The sequence below is a fragment of the Ovis canadensis genome, chromosome 26 (genome assembly GCF_042477335.2).
Source record: "Ovis canadensis isolate MfBH-ARS-UI-01 breed Bighorn chromosome 26, ARS-UI_OviCan_v2, whole genome shotgun sequence".
Taxonomy (NCBI): domain Eukaryota; kingdom Metazoa; phylum Chordata; class Mammalia; order Artiodactyla; family Bovidae; genus Ovis; species Ovis canadensis.
The window spans coordinates 27,127,614-27,139,270 of record NC_091270.1 but is presented as its reverse complement, the minus strand read 5'-3'; the positions used below and the strand labels follow the sequence as shown (position 1 = coordinate 27,139,270).

General features: G+C 42.4%; 1 pseudogene; it reads left to right on the top strand.

Moving 5' to 3' along the window:
• Positions 1–5,449: 5,449 nt before the first annotated feature.
• LOC138430810 (large ribosomal subunit protein uL22-like) lies at positions 5,450–9,915 on the top strand (annotated as a pseudogene).
• Positions 9,916–11,657: the final 1,742 nt, after the last annotated feature.

Below are 11,657 nucleotides of genomic sequence, written 5' to 3'. Positions count from 1 at the left end.
GGGCTTCAAGGTGGTATTGTATCATGCCAGGTTGATTTATTAGACAAAATTCTTAGATTTGCAGTCACTTCTTAAATTCTGTCTAATTTCCTTTCTTATCCTAGCAGTGGACTAAGGTTTATTGTTGTTATTTAGTCGATAAGTCATGTTCAACTCTTTTGTGACTCCATGGACTGAGGCCCACTAGGCTCCTCTGTCCATGGGATTTTCCAGGCGAGAATATTGGAGTGAGTTGCCATTTCCTTCTCCAGAGAAATAAGGTTGGTCATAGACAAATGGCCCTCTGAATATCAGGGAAGGAAAGGCATCTTTCTAACACTTTATAAAATTTACAAAATTGTAGATTTATATTTCATTTCCAATTTTTTTAATGTTCTTCCACAATAATGACCTCCCACCAATTTTACAACAAACTCGAGAGATAAGCTGATCCAGAATTATCACATGTAACAGTTTTGTTCTCACCATCCCTACGCCTACATGTTTCTGGTTGACACTTTCCTTAAACATACCATCTAAATTAGATCTATCTTCTTTTTTTTTCCCTCTCTCAGAGCAGTGAGTTTATTTCCTTCAGGGCAGCAGCGGCAACTTGTAATGATCTTATTTAAATATTCATAAGCTTATTTATTTGACAGTTCCTCACCAGAATATAAGATCTGTGAGGCCACTATGTCCTCAGAGCAGTCGCTGGCTGTGATAAATGAATGAATGCAACTAGGGAAGTTTCCTGTTATGGCTAAGGTCATACAATGGACTCATCTCAAAATAATAATTGGAAGAAACACCAGTGGGGACCCGGGCTGGTCCACTCTTTTGCCGTGACTTTCACGCACAATTACCTTGAGGACCACTAAGAATTCTCCCGTGGCCCTTCATAGTCTGTGATCATACTGAAGACCTACTGCAGGAAAATTAGCCCAAGTGTAGTAAACGTTTGCCAAAAGAAAGAATAGTTCATAAAAGTCTCCAATTTCAAACATGTAAGTGTTTGGAACAGACACATCATTTTTGTTTCAGAATTATTCCTTTGTATTTGAATTGTGCTGCCACCTCGGATTATAGTAAGTAGAAAACAAGAGTTGGAAACTACCGTGAGAAGTCACTGTAGCTTTTTCCTGCCCTATTATTAGTGCCCTGCTGTGCTGGAAAAGAGAAGAAGGCAATGGCACCCCACTCCAGTACTCTTGCCTGGCAAATCCCATGGACGGAAGAGCCTGGTAGGCTGCAGTCCACAGGGTCGCTAGGAGTCGGACATGACTAAGCGACTTCTCTTTCACTTTTCACTTCCATGCATTGGAGAAGGAAATGGCAACCCACTCCAGTGTTCTTGCCTGGAGAATCCCAGGGTCGGCGGAGCCTGGTGGGCTGCCGTCTATGAGGTCGCACAGAGTTGGACATGACTGAAGCGACTTAGCAGCAGCAGCAGTGCTGGAAAAGAACAAATTGGAAAGCAACACACATAATAGTCTATCTTTCTGCATGTTTAAATACGAATTCCATCTCTATGCTTTAGAATACATCATATACTATTAATGAAAAAATACCCATTGCACCAATTATGCCCTAAAGAATATCCTAGGGACTGAAGGAACAAAGACAGCATTCTGAGCAAACATCTTACTTTTATAGATTATCTTGCTTAGATAGGGGAACACTCTTGGAAGGCTTAATACAATTTGTTTTAAAAATGCTAAAATAATAGCTTGCTAAGATATGAAATGTTATGTACTTGTTTCTTTTTAATGTTCTATTTTATTTCAAATAAGATCATTTGCAATATTAATTATATAGATGGTAATTATTATTCTGCATAAATATTAAAAGATTATATAAATTGACATTTTAATAGGATTATCTTATAAATAAAAGACATCTAATCAAGTGGCTCTTTTTGATATATACTGACCTTTATTATTAAAAACTAAGTTATATAATTAGTCTAGCTTCATCAAGAAAACAAGTATTATAAATAAAAATACAACAAAACTTTTCTTTAATAATAAACAAAATGCATCTCCTCTTTAAATAATTTCTTCTCAGTTTTCACAGTCTATAGTTAGAGTATACATATGCCTCCCATCTCTAAAAATACTACTTTCCCACTGAACCCAAATCACTTTCTATCCAGTCTTCCCCCCTTCACCTTTTACCCCCAAATACCACAATCTGATGTCACGTGGGTGACCCTGTGAGAGGCAAGTGGAGAATAGACTCAAAGACAAAGTGGGCATAATGGGAACCATTGAAAGTCTCATGTTCATTTGTCATGAAAAGTCAAGTGTAAATACCGAATCCAAGCAGTGGTAAACTTAGGGTACTGTTGTTCAGTTGCTCAGTCGTGTCTGACTCTGTGACCCCATGGACTGCAACACTCCAGGCTTCCCTGTTCCTCACCATCTCCCAGAGTTTGCTCAAACTCATGTCCACTGAGTCGATGATTCCATCTAACCATCTAATTCTCTGTCGCCCCCTTCTCCTGAGGACAATACAATATGGGCTTGAATGGCTGGAAAATCACAGTCCCTGTGCATTCAGAGTCCTGGAACTCGGTCTGCTCGGCTAATAATTGCCCATTTCTCAAATACTGAAGCACAGGGTGAGCAATAGGTGGCATCATGAAGATGTTTATAAAAAATCTATTACCAGTGGGCACTGGTTGAGCCTGCTGCTGGAACTAGCAGAGCTCTTTTTCTCACTGTCCCATTCCTTTCTACTTGGTAGCAAAGGGAAAGATTTGTAAGGACATTTCTCAGAGTTTAAGGAAAAAGGGCAATTGAGCTAACTGCTTCCTGTAAATCCGCCACTGTCACTTAGACACAAGATGGTGGTGAAGGAAATAAACCTCAAACATGCAAATGTCACTGTGGAGAATGTATTCAGGATATGTCTCTGCCTTGAATGGTACTGGAAGTAGGGAACATCGGTTAACTGTTCTTTAAAACAGAAGTTCCTCTATTTTACTATATATTCACGTGAAAAGAAACCGCTGTGAAAAGAAACCGCTACACTCTCTTGATGAAATGCATACATTTCCATCTTACAGGTTAACTGGCACTCTTGCTGGGGTAAGCTGACCTGCCATCCAAACTGACTTCTTACCTCCATCGCCTACTTTCGCGATTACTGAGTACAATATGCCTACAGTGAGATGCTACCTTTCATCTGAGAACAACAGAAAACACTTCTGAAGAAATGCATTAATGGCTTTTCCACACAGGGATTAGAAGAGCAAAGGCCTGAGATACTGCATAACTCTTCTAGGCATGCCACCTCTTGTGACCCTTATTTGACTGGGGAAAGGCAGCTGTTAGTTACACAAGTGCTTTTGTGTGATGTTTAAAGCACAGATAATACAACCTGAATATGTGTGGTGAACAATGCAAGACTTCAGCTTCCCTCTTAATAGCCTGGATATAAAATGCTAAAAATAAGGATGCATAGACCTCCCACAAACCACTCATTTGGTCTTTTCTATGTGCGTAAAGGAAAACAGAGCTGGACTCGAGCAGTATTGGCAGAGCTTTGCACAGCAGGTTGCAGGGCCTGCCTTTCTGCCCCTTTCTGTTCACACAGCCCCTCCCTTGGTAAAGACCTTTACTCCTGCCCTCTCCTTTGTAAGTTCCCCTTCCAAAAGCAAGTTACACTCTGCCCCCCTTTACCCCGAGAAAAGGCCAACTTATGACCTTCATCATGTCCTTCTTTGGATTGTGATGCTGATTAGAATTTCATACTAAGTATTTCCCCCTTTTTTCCCCATTGAAAAGCAGACACAGAAGTGAGAGGTCCAGTGTGAAGATGATAAAGAGCTTGAGTTACAGGGTTAGGCTGGGTTTAATATATACTTTAGCAGATACATGATTTTGGACAAGTTACCTGTTCAGGAAGTTTTAGCAACTATTACTATTGTTTTTGAATATAATTTTCCAGGCAAAGTGCACAGCTTCTGCTTGACACATTTCAAGTGGCAAGTGTCAGCTTTTTATTGATAAGAATAGTTCATTAAAGTGTTTCCAATGGGGAGCTAACCCTGTCCCTTATTCATTCTATATATTTGATACATTTTTCCCCCTCAGAATCTTGATTTCCTTTTGAATGTAACTAGATAGAACACAGAATGGAGAAAGACTGAATTAACTATAAGGTATTCCCAACCTTAATTATTTTAGAAAGTCTCAAAATCTAAGTCAGGAGGAAGAATACCTTCACCCCCCACAGAGGACATAGAGCCTTTTCTTTTTTCAAGGCTAATTATTTTTTTCATCAATATGACACTTTCAGAAACAAAGGCTCTTTAGGCAACACAGTACACTTGTTATAATCAAGTGTTCAAGAACATGCAAGAGAAACATGGGAAAAAAGTTACCCAAATAGGGGATTCCTTCCCAGAGAAGGTGAAGTTTGAGCTCAGTTTTGGGTAAAGCATGTGAGCATGCAGATGGGGCAGAGATGGAAGAAGAAGATTAATAATAGAAGACACTGCCAGCTCTGAATAAATCACTGCGTTTATGGAGGAGGTTACATGACAGGAGTGCAAGAGCAGACAGGGGCTAGATTATAGCACACTTATTTTGTGCCCAGAGTTCACTCACTACAAGAAGTCCCCAATTCTTGGTTTCTCTCAGCTGCACCATCTCCCTGCCTCCTTTGACAATGGCTTTAGAAATTATTATTTTCATTCCTCACTCTACTTTTCCTCTCCCTCACATGTCCACCATATAAAATGATCCACTAAGTAGACAGGCAGTGTGTGGTCTCAGAAGGATGTTGCAATAACGGAGAGCTTGACCGCCATGGCCAACCAAATGTATGAATGAGGTCAAGGTGCTTACGCTTTCTATGCATGTATTTCTACTGGTTTACAGTGGGGATACTTACAGTAACTCCCTCATGGGGTTACTGTGAGGAATAGATGACCTAACCATGGCTCATAGCAAATACAGAGCTATTTTGTGAATTAAACAAATAATAATAAAAGTATCCTTCTTTCTAGGACCTGATTAAGAAAACTGCAATGAATTATACCAAGATGAACCTGAACCTGCTATCTCTAATTTCTTCTGAATTGATGACAAAATCATTTAACATCTGCCCTGTATACATTGTGCATACAGGACAGAATATTATAAATGAGAGCTCCTAGTTAAACTTATCCTACCTATTATGCTTAAAAATTTCTGGCTCTTTCATCTCACCATTCAATGACTATGTTGAAAGCCTGCTAGATGCACCGGCCTTCCTGGGTATGGCTAACAAGCTGCAAAGACAACAGTCCTTGCCATCAAGGGGTTGATTCTAATCAAACTGCCCCTTCATCTCTTCTTATACTCACACTATATTGAGAGTGCAATGCTAAGTCAAAGGGCTTTTGTGATAATTATTATAATCATATTACACAGAGGAGGAAACTAAATGGTATAAAAAAAGGACTCTCAACCAATCTACCTAGATGTTGTGGGTGAAGTGCGGAGGCGGTGGCAGCAGGGCAGTGGTGTGGCTCTGCAGAAGGGCTCCCCCTGACAGTGAACTCTTCCCAGGAACAGTGCTGCTGGTGGTGAGAGCACTGGGCACGGAAGGCACTGGAGATGACTGGTCAACCAAGAAAGTGCAACAACATGTAATTCATCCTCAGTCAATGCGTGTTTACTGAAGAACCCAAACAGGCACTTCACTGCATAGATTACTGCTTCACTAAAACAGTGGGACACCAGCATTTATGAACACAGGCTATATTCAGTATTAATTGATAGATAATTACACGGTACCTCATGCATTACTCACCGCAGCATTATGAGGCTGAAATTATTACCCCTGCGTTCCCTGGGAGGTCAAGTCACTTGCCGAAGACCTTATAGCTGGGTGGCCCACTTGCACAACATAACATCTCATCAAAATAATTACTTCCTACCTGTACCCACAGCAGCATCAAGTAAGTAAAAATAAGCAGTCTCCGTGTTGCAAAAAAAACTCAGGCTACAGAAATAGTGAAACATGACTGCTTTACAAGTTATCCAGTGTAAATTATATTAATCGAATCTAGTTTGCAGACCCACATACTTAGTACGGCAGCCACCCGTCGCTGGCGGCAGGGGGCAGGGTTCCGTCGTTAGCGCTATTATGTCACGCGTGGGAATTCACAACCTGTTCAAAGATCTGGCCTCTTTAAAGATGACATCAGGTAGTAACAAACAGCTGTCACAGTAGCCTAACAGACTGGCTCATCTGGACTCTGAGATCTCAACATGCTTCTTTTTTTTCCCTCTCCTAATCATGTTGACATTTGTTTCAGAGATTACAGAAAGAGAAATGGAAAACAGCATCTGAACCAGGAAAGGAACCTCGAAACAGCTGCTAGCCGCCCAGCAGCTGTCGCGTAAGGATCCGAGAGTATGGTTCGCCTCTCCCCCACCACCAGATGCCATTCCTTTAAATAGCAAGTGATACGGGAGATGCTGAGGCAATAACGAGTATCTTAGTGGTTGGACAAACGTCATCACTGCTCACAGGGCTCGCATCCCAGAGAAACGGGGTGAAATTATACTAAGCATCCGGACATACGCTTCACTGTGGATCTCTCCCCATTTTTGTGCAAAGGCTGACAGCTATCTCTGTAAAACAGAGGGCAAGGAGGTAGATGCTAATCTGATTTATATCCTAAAAGGAGGGGCATCTGTTACTCTTTCATTCAACCTGCACTAAAGCAGCTAGTGGTGTAAGGAAGCCAATCACTGGAAACTAGTTTGGCTTTGTGTGCGGTTACTAATTCCGTAGACTGCAAATTTTCCATAAAGAGTTATTTACATCTCACTAACCACTAGGTTCACACCTGGGGTGGGCAACACCTGGCAGTGTGCTTAATGAGTTCACCACTGTTTCCAAAGAAAATGCTGACATTAATAATTGTAATGTTACATTTATTGCGAGAAAAGTACAAACATAAATGCGGTGGATTAGTAAAGGTCACTGCAATCTAACTCCTTTCGGTGCTAATGTAGCTTGACAGTATTTGCACGCCAGGAAGGAGAGGGGGAGAAAAGGCTCCTGTGATAACGAGATCTTTTATGGCACTGCCTGATTGCATAAAGGAACCTGCTCAGGTGATTTTGCCCTCAACGATGCTGTTGGCATTTTCCAAAATGGCACCTGAGTTTCTGTCATACTCTATCCGGTGTGTCACTAAATTCTACTGATGATTTTCTCCATATTTCTCAAGTCGGTCCCTTAATTTCCATTTTATGGTCTGCCACAATCCTAGACTGACCTGACTGAGTGAATTACTGCAACTGGATCCAGCAGAGTGAACTAAAGCAGAAAAAAGTGACCAACTGTGCGTGACCCTGTGACTAACCCTGAAACCCATGAATGATTTTTGGATGCCAGTTAGGTACCCAGCTCAGGGCTTGTTGATGAGATAGCAGGTATTTTTTACTCCCCAAAAGCTGATGATTTAATTAAGGAGACAAAAAAGCCCTATAGGAATAATGAGGACTGATGCTGAAGCTGAAACTCCAATACTTTGGCCACCTGATGCGAAGAACTGACTCCTTTGAAAAGACCCTGATGCTGGGAAAGATTGAGGGCAGGAGGAGAAGGGGACGCCAGAGGATGAGATGGTAGGATGGCATCACCAACTCAATGGACATGGGTTTGGGTGGGCTCTGGGAGTTGGTGATGGACAGGGAAGCCTGGCGTGCTGCAGTCCATGGGGTCGCAAAGAGTCAGACATGACTGAGAGACTGAACTGAACTGAACGGAACTGAATAATAAGGAAGGGCAGTGCTTGCTAGCTATGAAATAAATCACTTGGATGATTCGTAACAGGTAAATTCAGAGCAGAGTGAGGTCATCCCTGAGTTTTTACTCAAGTTTTGAATTTCTTAAATCCCTTAATCCTCAATCTCAGTTTTTGTTCCAATAAAACAAACATACTTTCATTCTCACAAACGATTCACTCTCTCGCACATCCTGGGATAATACACACTGCAAGTGATACACCCCTTCCTGAACACTGTGCTTACTTTACCAAGCCACGCCTTGACTTTCATCATAAGTATCTTAAAGCTGCCTCTCATCCTCAGAGATGCCTATTCCTCCTTACCTGGCTGCAGTCCTTTAAATTCACTCCAGGAACACCGTGTATTTTATATTGTTGCCATCTTCTGCAGAATGAGTTCTGTAGAACTCTTAAACTTTGGAACTGTTTTTATTAATGTAATAAAGATAAGTGTGCTAGGGCCAAGTCTGAGTGTGTCTGTCCTCGTGTATGAAGTCGTGGACAGGAAAACCTTACTGAACTGTTTTCCCTCAGCACCTAATGCAGCTGTGTCCCCATGGGTGCGGTGTGCACTCAGCATCAGCGGTGGCCCCCCTGTCCCGACGCAGCAGGGTGACAGGCGCATGCGTGCCTGTGGAGATGCGATGCTGGCTTTGGCAGGAAAACTCCCCACTCTGCGCCCATGGGGCTAATCCTGCTCCACCCACGGTTTCATGTTAAAGTCCTTTGGCAAAATATGTCTAGAGAAAAGCTTCTTTCAGAATAACCAAAAATAACCCCACAACATTCCGTTTGAGAGTTTCACACTTTGTCCCCGTGAATTCCTGTACTGTTGGTCAGATGGTGGAGGCAACTGCTTTTCCTCATTACACCCCCTGTGTTAGGCCAGCAGCCCCAGCCTCTCACATTTCATGAGATCAGTGGACTAGTAGGCATATGCGGAATTCACAGAGGTGTTTTCCTGGAAGCTCCTCACAGCACCCTTCTTCTCTGGGGAGCAGGCTATTGGGTGGTTTCACAAATACGAAATAAGTTTCAAAAAATGTTATATACAAGTGAAGTGAAGTGAAGTCACTCAGTTGTGTCCGACTCTTTGCGACCCCATGGACTGTAGCCTATCAGGCTCCTCCATCCATGGGATTCTCCAGGCAAGAGTGCTGGAGTGGGTTGCCATTTCCTTCTCCAGGGGATCTTGCTGATCCAGGGATCAAACCCAGGTCTCTCGCATTGCAGGCAGACGCTTTACTGTGGGAGCCATCAGGGAAGCCCATTATATACAAACATATGTATAAATGATATGGGTGACGTACGGGGTGGGTACATACTTTTTGTAGAGTATAGGAGAAACTCAGCCCCTCCTTTTTCTGGGATGTGCGAGAAATGGATTATTCCATACCTGAAATCCCAGTGGTTACCCAGAGTTAATGCTTCTAACCTTTAAGAGCCCTCGTCACTTACTCATCACTCCATGCTTTTCTTTGTGAGAGTCCAGCAGACTGGGTGACAATTCCAAATTAAAAACCTTAGGGCTTTTCCGGTAAGCAGCCTGATGTGACCCCTAAAAATGGTGCACCAGTCACTCAACTTGAAAACCCCACAAAATCATGCAAATCAAGAGGTTCAAATCTTCGTGTTCACTTTAAGAATACTCGTGAAACTGCCCAGGCCATAAAGGGTATGCATATTCAGAAAGCCACCAAGTATCTGAAGGATGGCACTTTAAAGAAGCAACGTGTGCCATTTGGTCATTACAAGGGTGGAGTTGGTAGGTGTACACAGGCCAAACACAGGACCCAGGGTCGGTGGCCCAAGAAGAGTGCCGAATTTATACTACGCATGCTCAAAAATGCAGAGAGTAATGCTGGACTCAAGGGCTTAGACGTAGATTCTCTGGTCATTGAGCACATCCAGGTGAACAAAGCCCCCAAGAGGTGGTGCAGCACTTAACAGAGCTCACGGTCGGGTCAACCCCTCCATGAGCTCTCCCTGCCACATTGAGATGATCCTTATGGAAAAAGAACAGATTGTTCCTAAACCAGAAAAGGAGGTGGCCCAGAAGAAAAAGATATCCCAGAAGAAACAAAAACTTATGGCCCGGGAATAAATGCCGCAAAAAATAAATGCAAATAAAAGTAAAAATAAATAAATAAAAACCTCCTTAGGAAACTGCAGTCCTATGCTACAACCTTAAATTTCTTCTCACACAAAGTGCAATTGATTTGTTTTTTAAATATTTCTTTCATTCTATGCCATTACAGAGGCTCTTTCTTGTCCTTTTACTTGTCCAAGGTCCTCTGCTACTGTTCATACTATGCTGGATATATGCCCAATAATCCCACTCCTGGGCATTTATCCAGAGAAAATCGTAATTCAAAAAGACACATGACCCTCAATGTTCATAACAGCACTGTTAACAATAGCTAAGACAGGGAAGCAATCTAAATGTCCATAAAGAGATGAATGGATAAAGAAGATGTGGTAGAAATATACAATGGAATACCACTCGGTCACAAAAATGAACAAAATAATGTCATTTTCAGCAACATGGATGGGCCTAGAGACTGTCATACTGAGTGAAGCAAGTCAGACAGAAAAAGACAAATATCATATGATATTGCTTATATGTGGAATTTAAAAAAAATGGCACAAATGAACCTATTTACAAAAGAGAAGTAGAGTCAGAGATGTAGAAAACAAACTAACAGTTACCAAGGGGATAACTGGGGGAGGGACAAATTGGGAGATTGACACTGGCATACACACACTACAGTTCAGTTCAGTTCAGTCGCTCAGTCATGTCCGACTCTTTGCGACCCCATGAATCGCAGCATGCCAGGCCTCCCTGTCCATCACCATCTGCCGGAGTTCACTCAGACTCATGTCCATCGAGTCCGTGATGCCATCCAGCCATCTCATCCTCTGTCGTCCCCTTCTCCTCCTGCCCCCAATCCCTCCCAGCATCACAGTCTTTTCCAATGAGTCAACTCTTCGCATGAGGTGGCCAAAGTACTGGAGTTTCAGCTTTAGCATCATTCCTTCCAAAGAAATCCTAGGGTTGATCTCCTTCAGAATGGACTGGTTGGATCTCCTTGCAGTCCAAGGGACTCTCAAGAGTCTTCTCCAACACCACAGTTCAAAAGCATCAATTCTTCGGCACTCAGCCTTCTTCACAGTCCAACTCTCACATCCATACACGACCACAGGAAAAGCCATATCCTTCACTGGACAGACCTTAGTCCGTAAAGTAATGTCTCTGCTTTTGAATATGCTATCTAGGTTGGTCATAACTTTTCTTCCAAGGAGTAAGCATCTTAATTTCATGGCTGCAGTCACCATCTGCAGTGATTCTGGAGCCCCCCAAAATAAAGTCTGACACTGTTTCCACTGTTTCCCCATCTATTTCTATATATAAATTAGGTAACTAATAAGAAAATCACTGCAGATGGTGACCACAGCCATGAAATTAAAAGATGCTTACTCCTTGGAAGGAAAGTTATGACCAACCTAGATAGCATATTCAAAAGCAGAGACACCACTTTGCCAACAAAGGTCCGTCTAGTCAAGGCTATGGTTTTTCCAGTGGTCATGTATGGATGTGAGAGTTGGACTGTGAAGAAAGCTGAGTGCCAAAGAATTGATGCTTTTGAACTGTGGTTTTGGAGAAGACTCTTGTGAGTCCCTTGGACTGCAAGGAGATCCAGTCAGTCCATTCTAAAAGAGATCAGCCCTGGGATTTCTTTGGAAGGACGATGCTAAAGCTGAAACTCCAATACTTTGGCCACCTCATGAGAAGAGTTGACTCATTGGAAAAGACCCTGATGCCGGGAAAGATTGAGGGCAGGAGGAGAAGGGGATGACAAAGGATGAGATGGCTGGATGGCAT